Below are 15,481 nucleotides of genomic sequence, written 5' to 3' on the forward strand. Positions count from 1 at the left end.
TTTTTTTCTTCCGCCTAATTTTTTTTCTTGCGTAGTATTGATGTTTCAAAAGATGTCGCTTAGATATTTGGAATATGGTATCGTATAGTTTATACGCTTTAAAATTTACAACTGCGTAACAAAATACTTATCATTGTAAGAGTTATCTCCCCAAACACTGTTTTTCTTGTGGCCACTACTTCTTCGTAACCGTAAAAGATTCTGACAAATTTATTTTACCAAATTGCTCGTTATATCTTAAGAATTAGGATACTCATTTGGACCGAAGCTTTACGGAGACTCCATATGAGAGTTATTCCCCCTTTTCCATTGAATTAAGTGATATGCATTTCTAAATGGTAAACCATAAGTGATAGAGACCTAGGGTCTTCAGATTTGAGGTCCTTGGTCCAAAAAAATGAAAATGAGGTCAAGGTCAAAGGTCAAGGTCATATTCTAAATTTTGATTTTGGCTTATTTTCACTTATTTCCAAAAACCGTATGACATATCGACAAATAATTTTTCATAAATTGTTAGTTGCGACATGTCCTTACTTGTATATTTTGGTTGAAAGGGTGCGCAGACATTAAATGGGAGTTTTTGCCAATCTTACATTTAGAATTATGCGTAAAGTGATATTACTCATTAACCAAACATATTAAAGACCTAGGGTCTTTTGATTTAAGGTCCTTGGTTTGTGACCTTGAAATTGAGGTCAAGGTCATAGGTTAATAGGACGTTCTAAATTTTCACCTTTGCTTTAAATTCACATTAATACATCATAAAGCCATAGGAATTAACATTTTAAACTGATTTTTCATATTTCAATATCAAAATAGATCTTTACTAGTGGAAAGACCTTCAATTGTTCTCTGAACAATTGGTTTTTAATTATTATTTTTTTTTCTTCCGCCTAAATTTTTTTCTTGCGTAGTATTGATGTTTCAAAAGATGTCGCTTAGATATTTAGAATATGATATCTTATAGTTTATTCGCTTTAAAATTTACAACGACATAACAAAATACTTTACGTTGTAAGAGTTATCTCCCCAAACACTGTTTTTCTTGTGGCCACTACTCCTTCGCAACCGTAAAAGATTACGACAAATTTATTTTACCAAATTGCTCGTTATGTCTTAAAGATTAGGGTATTCATTTGGACCGAAGCTTTACGGAGACTCCATATGAGAGTTATTCCCCCTTTTCCATTTAATTATGTGATATGCATTTCTAAATGGTAAACCATAAGTGATAAAGACATAGGGTCTTTAGATTCGAGGTCCTTGGTCCTAAAAAAATTAAAATGAGGTCAAGGTCAAAGGTCAAGGTCATATTCTAAATTTTGATTTTTTTTTATTTTTGCTTATTTTCATTTATTTTCAAATACCTTATGACATATCGACAAATAATTTCTCATAAATTGTTAGTTGCGACATGTCCTTACTTGTATATTTTGGTTGAAAGGGTGCGCAGACAATAAATGGGATTTTTTGCCCATCTAACATTTAGAATTACGCGTAAAGTGATATTACTAATAAACCAAACATATTAAAGACCTAGGGGAATTTGATTTAAGGTCCTTGGTATGTGAACTTGAAATTGAGGTCAAGGTCATAGGTTCAGATGACGTTCTAGATTTTGACCTTTGCTTTAAATTCATATAAATACATCATAAAGCCATAGGAACTATCATTTTAAACTGATTTTTCATATTTGAATATCAAAATAGATCTTTACTAGTGGAAAAACCTACAATTGTTCTCTGAACAATTGGTTTTTAATTATTTATTTTTTTTCTTCCGCCTAAATTTTTTTTCTTGCGTAGTATTGATGTTGCAAAAGATGTCGCTTAGATATTTGGAATATGATGTCGTATAGTTTATACGCTTTAAATATTTACAACTACGTAACAAAATACTTTACGTTGTAAGAGTTATCTCCCCAAACACTGTTTTTCTTGTGGCCACTACTCCTTCGCAACCGTAAAAGATTACGACAAATTTATTTTACCAAATTGCTCGTTACTTCTTCAGGATCAGGATATTCATTTGGACCGAAGCTATCCGGAGACTCCATATGAGAGTTTTTTCCCCTTATGCATTTAATATAAGTGATATGCGTTTCTAACTGGTAAACCATCAGTGATATAGGCCTAGGGTCTTTGGATTTAAGTTCCTTGGTCCAAAAAATGAAAATAAGGTCAAGGTCAAAGGTCAAGGTCATATTCTAAATTTTAGATTTTGGCTTATTTTCTCTTATTTTCAACAACCGTGAAAGATATTGACAAATTCTTTATAGTAAATTGTGAGTTGCGACATGTTGTAACTTATAAATTTTGGTTGGAAGGGTGCATAAACAATAAATGAGAGTTTTCGCTGATCTTATATTTAAAATCATGGCTTAAGTGATATAACTCATTAACCATACATATTACAGACTTAGGGTCTTTTTATTTGAGGTCCTTGGTTGGTGACCTTGAAATTAAGGTCAAGGTCAAAGGTTAATAGGACGTTCTAGATTTTGACCTTTGCTTTAAATTCATATTTATACATTATAAAGTCATAGGAACTGACATTTTAGATAATCTTTTAATATTTTGATAATAAAATAGATATTTACTTGTGGAAAGACCTTCAATTGTTCTTTGAACAATTGGTTTTTAATTATTATTTTTTTTTTTTTCTTCCCCCTAATTTTTTTTCTTGCGTAGTATTGATGTTTCAAAAGATGTCGCTTAGATATTTGGAATATGGTATCGTATAGTTTATACGCTTTAAAATTTACAACAGTGTAACAAAATACTTTACGTTGTAAGAGTCATCTTCCCAAACACTGTTTTTCTTGTGGCCACTACTCCTTCTCAACCGTTAAAGATAACGACAAATTTAGTTTATCAAATTGCTCGTTACAACTTCAGGATTAGAATATTAATTTGTACCGAAGCTTTACGGAGACTCCATATGAGAGTTATTCCCCCTTTTCCATTTAATTAAGTGATATGCATTTCTAAATGGTAAACCATAAGTGATAAAGACATAGGGTCTTTAGATTCGAGGTCCTTGGTCCAAAAAAATAAAAATGAGGTCAAGGTCAAAGGTCAAGGTTATATTGTAAATTTTGATTTTTTTTTATTTTGGCTTATTTTCATTTATTTTCAAATACCTTATGACATATCGACAAATAATTTTTCGTAAATTGTTAGTTGCGACATGTCCTTACTTGTATATTTTGGTTGAAAGGGTGCGCAGACAATAAATGGGAGTTTTTGCCCATCTGACAATTAGAATTACGCGTAAAGTGATATTACTAATAAACCAAACATATTTAAGACCTAGGGTCTTTTGATTTAAGGTCCTTGGTTTGTGAACTTGAAATTGAGGTCAAGGTCATAGGTTAATATGACGTTCTAGATTTTGACCTTTGCTTTAAATTCATATAAATACATCATAAAACCATAGGAACTAACATTTTAAACTGATTTTTCATATTTCAATATCAAAATAGATCTTTACTAGTGGAAAGACCTACAATTGTTCTCTGAACAATTGGTTTTTAATTGTCATTTTGTTTATTTTCTTTGGTCACATCTTCTGACATCAGACTCGGACTTCTCTTGAACTGAATTTTACTGTGCGTATTGTTATTCGTTTACTTTTCTACATTGGCTAGAGGTATAGGGGAGGGTCGAGATCTCACAAACATGTTTAACCCCGCCGCATTTTTGCGCCTGTCCCAACTCAGGAGCCTCTGGCCTTTGCTAGTCTTGTATTATTTTAATTTTGGTTTCTTGTGTACAATTTAGAAATTAGTATGGCGTTCATTATCACTGAACTAGTATATATGTTTTAGGGGCCAGCTGAAGGACGCCTCCTGGTGCGGAAATTTCTCGCTACATTGAAGACCTGTCGGTGACCTTCTGCTGTTGTTTTTTTACGGTCGGGTTGTTGTCTCTTTGACACATTCCCCATTTCCATTCTCAATTTTATATATGTCTTAAAGAAATTATATTGGTAACAAAACCTACAAATTTTAAAATTTAATTATAATAAAAGCATGACAAGTTGCAAAAAATACTTTAAACATCAATCTTTTAGCCGATTGATTTGGCGGACTTTTTGACGCTACGGACGACTGTAGCGCCACATAATTAATTCCCCCTGCTATTGTTGCTGATAAAACTTGACAACAACGGATGTTTCCGAGGACTAGCTTTCCAACTGAAACAATATGAAAATGGAGAAGAAAAGTAATAGCGCTTACATACTTTACCAACTGTATGCACATGCATATATTTCAACCCGATCTGATTGATATTCTGTTTTTTTGTGAGGACAAAACCTACTGAATTAAGTGGAATCAGAAAACAGAATTACAAATCTACTAGAGGAATTCAGAAAGAATTCTTATGAAGGTAATTCCACTGTTTTTCATGAAAATTTTATTGAAATGCCCTTTATAATTCGGCCCGTATAACTGGATATGAAAATACCAAAATGTCAAAACGTAATCATTCGATCTGCATCTGTGAATTTGGTGTCAGAAATAAATTTGGAACTAATGGTTCAGCAAAAAGCTTTCATGGTGTCGCCTTTATTTGAAAAATGTCGTGTCTTGCTTCCAAAGGAGTATGCCGACAAATACACATGACTTTCATAAAATAGATTTTCAAATTATTACAGGGACTCAATTATCATACAAACATGACAAGGCCAGGATAAACTAAACTTGTATTCAGCTGCTCTATGTCTATTGGTAATGCCTTTTAATCTGCAAGTAAGTTTAAATCTTAACTCAAGATGGGGGATTTACAAATATATATGCCTGATGCACGAAGCTTTACACTATGGTTATTTGTCTTATAAATTAGCATCGAAGATTATTGTTTTTAACATTACAGTACAGCCTGTGACTTCCTCTTAGTTATGTCCACCCTTTTGCATGGTCAACATCCAATGGTGAACATTTATTGGGGTATTCAATCCTGAGATGTTGGCCATTTATTGGGGGTCATAAAACATAGGTAGAATTTTTATCTCATTATGTTACCTGTTAAAATCAATCAGGGTTGAAGTTTTCAGCTGGTATGTTTCATTAAAATTTACCTGTACAGGTAACTCAGGTTTCTTTTAAAATTGACATTTCACCTTTTGTTTTAAATGTGGAATAAAATATTGTTTTAGTCTTTTTAATTTAAAAAAAAAATTAAAAAATTGTTGTAATGTTATTTAAATTTAAATTTTTGTTTATTTTTCATTTTTGTATGGTTTTTTTTATTCCTTTTTTTTCTTAATCTTTTAATTTCTTCTTGGTAAGAATCTTGAGTAGAAATGGCAAAAAGTCAAAGATAAAGTTATTGACTATCATTTGAAATAAACCAGACTTTTCATAAATATTAATTGTTTTTAAAGTAAGAGGTTTATATAAATGTACTAATATACATTGTATTCAAGTTTTTGTTAGCATTATTAAATGAGTTATTACTATTAATAATAACTAATAATCATGCAAATGATATTTAAAAGAAAATTAAAAGTAATTAAACAATAAAATTGAGAAAGGAAGTCGGTTTCTAACTTAACAAAATAATATGATCAATATCAATCCTTTTACAATAAATTTTGATAACATCTAATATTATTCAGGAAAACTACAAGTTTGATTATATGGTTTAGGAAAAAAACTAATTTTGTTAATCTAAATATTTTTCAAATCTCTAAACAAGAGTTGTGCACAAACAATCACTGATAAGACTTGTTTTCCAAATGCCCACCTAGTCATGCTAGTTATCATCAAATTTTGATAAATGCTGATGAAAAATGTTCTTATCTCTGAATAAAGTGAATCTTATGAAAAGAAATTATTTAAGAAATTGTCTTGAAACTTATTAAATATGTTATCTTCAGTTTGGTTAATATCTTTCAAAATTTTCTCCCGAAAAAATAATGGGCACTTCTAAAGATGGTGACACTTTTATGGTCTATTAATTAAAACATATTTTTTTCAGTGTATTATATTGTCGAGAAAGTGCTGAACTGGCAGGCTACATATTCTTGGTATACATTTGCAAAGAATATTTCACTCAACCTAGGACTTTTAGATAAAGTTAATAATTGCAGAGACTTGAATGAATTAAGACTTTTAAAGTCCTTAATAAAAAATGAATTTAAAGAAAAATCTAAGAATAAAAACTTATGATAAAAACTGTAAAATTTATTGTGTCGATAGGTAGAATTTTTGGTCATAATTTAGAAATAGAAAATAATGGACAATATTAAATTTCTAGAAAGGATAGAATATGTAAACATTGCCTCTTGTAGGTCAACTAAAACACCTATTCCTTGATTGTAAAATTAACAAAACAACTTTGAGATAATCTATTTAAAAATTATTTACCTTCTCATAATAATGTCTCTTACCCAAAAACAAAAAGTAAAAGAAATGCTTAACCTTTAAAACATGGATCATGTTTAAAATATCATATGACAAAAAAATATTATCAAATTTTGTTGTAATGAATATTTCTTATATTTCTATTTTATTTAATAGAGAAATAATGAACTGCCTAAATTTTATTTAGCACAAGTCCTCAGACAATCATGAACATACGCTTAACAATGTTGAATGCAGATCAGTCTATCTACAATAATAAACAATTTTAATTTAAGTGTTTATTTGAGAAACACCTTTTTATTAGAAAAATGCAGTCATGAGACAATTATTTTTTCATTGAGCTGTTTGTTCACCTAGTTTTATTATTTCATTTTATTTTTGAATTTCTTGTCATAATCACAGTTATTAAATTTGACAAACACATACATGTATATTTTACCTGAGACACCTGACCCGTAAGTTATATAATTTTAACACTTCAATGCATTCAATATTTCCCTATATCCTTGACTGGTTTTTGATTAATACCTTGTGTATTAAAAATGCAACAGGGACATATAGGGCCACCATGGTGAACATATTTTTTTTGGCCACCATTAATAAGACAAAGTCACAGGTAGTACTGTAAATGCAAATCTTAAAAAACTGCCAATTTTAATATATTGTCTTTTGAATACTGATATAAGCAATAAGCAACAACAGAAAGATACATCTATGTGGTTACTTAATGTATTTTTTTTATTATAAAGCTGCTTCCGATATATATATTTACCTAAAACTGCGTGAAATGAGAAGATCAGGTCAAATATATAAATTTCGACATGTTTATAATGTCATAGTAATAGCATCACACACATCATTATTAACGTTTCTGTCTCTGTTGTTTCCTCAGTATACAGTAAGTATTTAAATAAGACAAGACATAATAGCTATATCGCCATTTATATTTGTTTATAAGAAAAATCGGTTAAAAGATAAAACAAAATGCGAAAGGAGAATATTAAAGCAATAGTTTTACCTTGAGTAAGGTAATCCTGACTCGTTTTTATTTCCGCTCTGTCATCAGGAGTCATTTCAACCTGACAAAAACACTCAACATTTTAACTGAATGAAAAACAACACAATATAATTAAGTAGCTTAACTGTACATCATTTTCACCTGAACATAAAACAGTTATGATAATTGAAGTACGAGGCCAATAAGGAGGGTACACAAAATGTGTTTCTAATATCTACAAATAAACTCTTTTCAAATACAGTACTTGTAAATAAACTCATCATAGATACCAGGACTGAATTTAGTATATAAGCCAGACGCGCGTTTCGTCTACAAAAGACTCATCAGTGACGCTCGAATCCCAAAAAGTTAAAAAGGCCAAATAAAGTATGAAGTTGAAAAGCATTGAGGAACAAAATTCCGAAAAGTTTTGCCAAATACAGTAACCGCATGCTTAAATGTTTTAGCAATAATTCAGTTAGGATCTATCCGTCCAACTTACAATGGTGATCGTTTAATTGATAGGACGAATCGAGAATATATATAATGATTTTTAACATTACTATTCAGAATAGTTTTGCTCCCAGACAAATAGTAGAAAAATTTACAAGATGTTCCGAAAGATTGCCAAAGTTAGCTATACAATAACAGTCTATTAATCTTGTTTGGAGATTCTGGGAACGAGTCTTCACAAATCATGTTGATAGCGTCATTGTGGTGGTATCAATCTGTCTTTAATATTACGGAATCCTCTTTTTGCTTTATTTATTGGAGATTGTTACCCGCATGAAAAACTTTTCCAGTCACATGGCGAAAACATGTATAAAATGTGCAAATAAAATTAATTATTTTTTAATTTTTTAAATAATTTCAAATTTCCTACATAAAAAGGAATGATTTAAAGAAGAATAACGAAAATGCCGAACTCCAAAGAAAATTCAAAATGAAAAGTCAAACAACTGTCATATTCCTGCATTGGTGTTGACATTTCTCTGTAAAGAAAATGGTCTATTTATTAATGGTTCTATAGCTAGCAAAACACACAAATATTATAGGTAAAAATACCAAAACATATTTACCGCAGTCACTTTTATTTTAACCACTACAAAACACTAGAGGCTCTGGCTGTGTCGCTCACCTTGGTCTATGTGAATATTCAACATAGGACACAGATGGATTCATGACAAAATAGTGTTTTGGTGATTATGATGTGTTTGTAGATCTTACTTTACTGAACATTCTTGCTGCTTACAATTATCTCTATCTATAATGAATTGGCCCAGTAGTTTCAGTGGAAAATGTTAGTAAAAATTTACAAATTTTATGAAGATTGTTAAGAATTGACTATAAAGGGCAATAACTCCTTCGGGGGGTCAATTTATCACTTTGGTCATGTTGACTTATTTTTAGGTCTTACTTTGCTGCAAAATTATTGCTGTTCACAGTTAATCTCTATCTATAATAATATTCAAGATAATAACTAAAATCGGTTTGGCTCAGTAGTTTCAGGGAAGAAGATTTTGTAAAAGATTACTAAGATTTACGAAAAATAATTAAAAATTTAATATAAAGGGCAATCACATCTTCTTCATATTTGAATTCCGGTGGATAGTTGACTCATTGGCAATCATATAACATCTCTTAGTTATATACCTGACTTTAAACTCGTGTTTTGTAAAAATGAATGAAATATTTGGCACCGGGGTTTAAAGATTAGCAGCAAACAATCAATCAATTCAAATATGTGTTTAAATGAAAATTATTTGATATTGATTCATTTTTTGGGGTGGGGATAGGAGGATTTTATATATGAATAAGGTTGCCTAGTAAGATCTGAAAAATAGGCATGATTAGCGACAGATTAAAATGAATAATAATGCCCTTTTCCTTTCCCAAACCTCCATCTATATTTAAGCTGACCACCACGGAATAGCCCTATAGTGTTAAAAAAACTAGCGTTAAACACCTCTCCTTTAACTGTCATTTAGACTAAACGACGCCATTTTGCCTACACAGTTGCAACACTGGGTAAGCACCTCATAAAGCACATTCAAGTAATGTTTTATATTATTGCATTTAGTTGTTCTCTAAAAGAGTATATAGATAAGACCGTTGGTTTTCCCGTTTGAATGGTTTTACACTAGTAATTTTGGGACCCTTTATAGCTTGTTGTTTGGTGTGAGCCAAGGCTCCGTGTTGAAGGCCGTACTTTAACCTATAATGGTTTACTTTTTATGGAGAGTTGTCTCATTGGCACTCACACCACATCTTCCTATATCTATATGTATATGTACATATTTTCCATAGGGTCCCAGATTAAACTATATGTCTCTCTTTGGTGGCAATCATGGATGATTGATCGGCTTCAAAGTAACAACTTTGGCTTTACTCCATTCGGCGGTTTTCTAAAAGAAGACATGTGTATGGATTTTCAAATTGTCCTATGATAAACGATGTCCTCGCTGGCGCCCATCTTGGCTGACGAATTGGCTTCAACGAAGCTACACTTGGTCAGCACCTCATTAGTAACTTTCATGTCATGTCTGGTTTCTTTCAATTCAGGGGTCTCTAAGAAAAGACATTTGTATGTATTATCCGTAGGGTCCTATGTTAAACTACGTCCCCCGCTGGAGACCATTTTGGATAATGGATCGGCTACAAAGTAACAACACTTGGTCAACACCTCATAAGGAACATTCATGCCATTTTTGGTTTCATTTTATTCAACAGTTCTCTAAAAGAAGTCATTTGTATGCATTTCCCATAGGGTCCTATGTTAAACTAAACCCCCGCTGGTGGCAATCTTGGATGATTGATCGGCTACAAAGTAACAACACTTTAATAGCTTGTGGGAAAAGATTCGTAAATGACCTCAATGTTCTACTCTAACATATGTATTAGTAAACTTGCTACATGTCTCTTCTTATTATGTTTTTTTCATTTTGCCCCTATATCAATTTTATACTATAACTAAGGCCGTGTTCACACCAAACGCCGTGTACAGTAAACATGTTTACGTTTGGTTTAATGTAATGTACGCTAGTTTCACATTAACTTTGTTCACATCTATACACCTTGTTTAGCTACCTGTACATAAGATTTGTTCACACTTGTAAATTATATGTCATTTAAATGTTCATTACGTAGAACCGAATTCAAATTTTCGAACAGCTTTTCTAGCAGTTTGGGAACGACCATTTGACTTTTAAAAAAAAGGGGGGGGGGTAGACTTTTCCACACTTTTGATTAAAAAAAATCGAGTGATATAGATGATTAGAATTAACAATATTCTGAATCCAAAGTTTCCCCATACATTATAGTGTTAAATATTAAATTGCTACCATCGAAACATAAATATATAAACTTTCGCGAGGGAAAAAAATCTGACTCAAAACCCCTCCCATCCCCCCTTTCTTTTTTTCTTTTATAAAGTAAAGTGGTTGCTCCTTTAAGAAAGTCATTTTGGATGATTTGCAGTAGTTTAAAGATGTCTCGATTACGCATTAAAAACGAAGGCTGCATCAGCGTGCTTACAGACGAAGAAAAAGAACTGTGATGTTAAGGATCACTACATTTCTATCTTTTCTGGGTTTTTTCAAATGGTATAGGGAGTGGGTAATGTTTTAATTTTTTTATTTCTTATTGTATTTTTTGTGGGATCTGAGATACTACACAACAATTAACCTCACCCTTTTTCAATTATGCATTTATGAGTGAATCGTTGTTTGATTAAATACCATTGGCAAATATTTCTGTCAGTGTGTACGTCCTGTCGATTCGGGAAGACCTTTTCAAATGAATTATAAATGTGTTCGGCAGTGATGATGGATGAGTAAATAAGGCTACGTAAAGTAAATTGTTTTTATAACAAATAAATATATGAAGTTTGGACAAATATTTCTGTAAAGAACTTTATAATAATAAGTGTCATAAGTATAAATTTATAGAAAAATCGTTTCTTTTTTAAATAAACATGGGACAATTAAGGTTTTGAATACCTAGTATTGTGTACACTTAACCTACACAAGGCCTACATCGACTATCGACTGCATGTAGACAAAACATGATTTAAACTACATGTAAACATTGAGTTTTATAAATGGAAACGTAATTTTGTTTTGTTTGTGTGTGAGTTACACTAACACAACACCGACTTTAGGTCAATGTGAACACGGCCTAAGTGATTACCATTATATTGACATCTGCAGAGCCTTTCTCCAAGGGCAATCAGTATACTACCAGTTTTCAGTAAACATTTTAGATAGTAAGAATGAAATAAAAGAAAGGGAATTGTAGCAAGTCTACAAAGACGAAAGAAAAAAAGTGTAAATTGTTTGTTATACGAGGGAAGTTAGTTTGAAAAATTATTTTCAAAGAAACTAAAACAACATAATAGTATTGTGTATATATAAGCACATAGACAAACACATATTCTACGTTAATAAATTATTCTAAATTGTATATAATATAATGCATAATTATTATACCTTGATCATTTGCATGAATTTGGGTTTTTTTTTATCCATTAAAACATACTTTATTGTAATATTGATAAAAGTCTTGAATTCTGTACAATCAACCAGTGATGGTGAAATTACAAGGTCGATGTCTCAAAAAATGTATAATTTATGAGTTCAGAACATTCTGACAACCACCTCTGACACAGAAAAAAACTCGATTAATACTTATTGCAGATTAATAACCTTTAAACTTCCTAATCTAAAATGTGTAATTACTCACAAATTAAGGGTAAAAGCACTAAGAAATGAAGGCGCGAGTTTCTCTCGCGTATTTTAACACAGTTATTACAAATAGGACAACACGTGGAGAATGTTACTTTACTAAGGGAACGAATAAAGGGGGGAGGATGGCTGGTTTTTTTTCATAAAATAATTTTCTAAGCTGATGAAAAACAAGCTATCAGAGCAAAAAAAAATATTTTGAATTCTGATTTCCCCCATACCTTGAAGAAAATAATTTGATTGATAGCGTTGAAGAAATGAATTGAAAAAGACGTAATTGTAACAGGATGCTGAATTGTATCAGGAAGCTGTTACGAAGTCTCCCAAACAAAGCTCCCAAAATTAGCCATTTCCATGGTCTCATATTTTATAAGATTTGTTTTATTATCCCATACAAAAATATATAAGGTTTAGTGTTTGGGATCTCTACTGTTTACAAGCTTTCAAACAGAAAGGTGTGGGGTGACCCCATACACCCCCCTATTTGTTTTATCGTCCCATACAAGAACAAATATGGTTTAGGGTGGGGATCTCTACCGTTTACAAGTTCTCAAACAAGAGGGGGTGGGTGACCCCTAGGGACTTCCACTTTCTTTCATTTGATTTGTTTTATTGTCCCATACAAGAATATATATGGTTTAAGGGGGATCTGGACCGTTTACAAGTTTTCAATCAAGAGTGGGTGGAGTGAACCCAAGGGACTTTCCTTTTATTTCATTTGATTTGTGTTATATCCCATGCAAGAATATATATGGTTTAGGGGTGGATCTAGACCGTTTATAAGTTTTCAATCAAGAGTGGGTGGCGTGAACCCAAGGGACTTTCCTTTTATTTCATTTGATTTGTTTTATTATCCCATGCAAGAATATATATGGTTCAGGGATGGGGATCTCGACCGTTTACACGTTATCAAACAAGAGGGATGGGGTGACACCCAGAGACTTCCCTTTTACTTCATTTGATTTGTTTTATTGTCCCATACAAGAATATATATAGTTTAGGGGTGGGGATCTGGGCCGTTTACAAGATAAAAGCACATTCCCAAATTAAAGGAGGGTGTGTTACCCCAAGGGACTCCTGTATTTTATTTGATTTGTGTTAATGTCCTGTGACAATTTCTGAAGACTGCATGTGTTTATCACTTACAGTTTTCAAGTTATAGTCATTTGAAATTTTTTTATAAATAAAATCCCATAGGGTTCTATAGTTAACCCCTACCTTGTTTGTGCCCCTCAAAATACCCCTTAATAAACCCCAATGCACAAACGAAAGATTGATGGCTCCCCTAGACATGTTAGTCTAACATGTTTTAAAATCTGAAGTCAATCTGACAAGCCGTTTAGGAGAACCGCTGCGGAAAAGTTCATTTTTAATGTGGCGGAAGAAGAGGAAGAGGAAGAGGAAGAAGAAGAATAATAAAAATTAAAAACCAATTGTTCAGAGAACCATTGATGGTCTTTCCACCAGTAAGGATCTTTTTTTATATGAAAATATTAAAAATTTGGTTTTAAATGTCAATTGAACCGTCAAATGACAGCTTATTGAACGTTGATTCCAAAAATGTATGGTTTCTATGGAAAAAGATATAGATAAGGGAGATAATTGTTAACTTCCGGTTCAAATGACGTAATTTCCGGTATAGTTTGATAGTTTAATTGACACTGATTCCAAAAATATATGGTTCTTTATACTTTTACATTTATTAAGAACAAAAAATAGCTACTTCCGGTAAACAAAAGGTCACTTCCGGTTGGCTTTTACAAGGTCACATTGCTTGCAACCTATTGCAAAAAGTCCCATGTCTTTATCATGTATACATATGAGGTAAAAGCAAAGGTCAAAATCTAGAACGTTAATTTTGCCAATGACCTTGAGCTCAATATCAAGGTCATCAACCAAGGACCTCAAATCAAAAGACTTTAGTCCTCTACTTTATATTGTTTATGAGTTATATTACCATACATATGATATTAGATATAAAAAGGGGGAAAACTCACGTCAAATGTCTACGTACCCTTTCGACTAAAATTTATGTGTTACTACATGTCGTAACTAACAATTTTATGAAAATATTTTGTCAATATCTTATATGATTTCTGAAAATAAGAGATAACAAGCCAAAATCAAAATTTTGATCATGACCTTGACCTTTGACCTTGAACTCATTTTCAATTTTTTGGACCAAGAAGGACCTCAAAACAAAAGACCCTAGGCCTCTAACACTTATGGTTTTCCAGTTAAAATTGCATATCACTTATATCAAATATAAAAGGGGAAATAACTCTCATATGGAGTCTCCGGATAGCTTCGGTCAAAACAAATCAAATCATCCTGAGGATATAACAAATTTGTCAGTTTCTTATACGGTTGCGAATATTAAGCGATCACAAGAAAAACAGTGTTCGGGGAGATAACTCTTACATTGAAAAGATTTTGGTTACGCGGTGTCAGTTTCAAAAGCGTATTAATTGCTCGATATCATATACCATATATCTAAGCGACATCTTGCGAAACAAAAAAATTGCGAAGGATCAAAAAGTTGGCGGAAGAAAAAAAAAAATAATAATAATAATAATAATAATCAGAAGAAAACCAATAGGTCTTTCCACGGAAAAGTCGAAAGACCTAATAATAAGAACTGACCAAAACAATAAGTCTCCAAACTTTGTTTGGAAAGACTTAATTATTCAATGGTTGTTCCCTAAAATACTTTTTACTGGGCCGATGCCTTTGCTGGGGAACTGATAGTCCCTGAGGATATCACTATCCCAGTAGCCAATACTTCGGTACTGGCATAAAAATATGGATTTTGCGTTTTTATTTAAAATTTGCTGTTACAAAATTTTTGAAATAATTTAAAATTAAGGAATGTATGTATCATGCAAAGTCCCGATTCCTTGTCCGACTTTGGCTTTCTTGTTGTCCTTCTTTGTTTATAGCTTGTTTAATAAGCTTTGGATTTTCAATTATTTTGGGTTCGAGCATCACTGAAGAGACATTGATTGTCGAAATGCGTATCTGGGGCAGACAAATTGGTACCGTTTATGTCGTGTAATGTTGCCATTTTAATGTTATAATTAATTCTGTCATTAAAGAGGGAGGTTTGGCCTGCTGCAGAACCAGGTTCAACCCGCAATGTGTTCTCTTATATTTGATACGTTTCCCTCAGTTTTAGTTTGTTACCCGGATTTGTTTTTTCTCTTTCGATTTATGAATTTTGAACAGCGGTATAATACTGTTGCATTTGTTTATGTTATTACTACCACTGGTCCGATGCCACTGCTGGTGGACTGATAGTCCCAGAGGATATCATTTTCCTGGCAGCCAATACTTCACTACTGGCATCAAAATACAAATTTTGTTATTTTAAAA

The sequence above is a fragment of the Mytilus trossulus genome, chromosome 13, assembly GCF_036588685.1.
Source record: "Mytilus trossulus isolate FHL-02 chromosome 13, PNRI_Mtr1.1.1.hap1, whole genome shotgun sequence".
NCBI classification, from domain to species: domain Eukaryota; kingdom Metazoa; phylum Mollusca; class Bivalvia; order Mytilida; family Mytilidae; genus Mytilus; species Mytilus trossulus.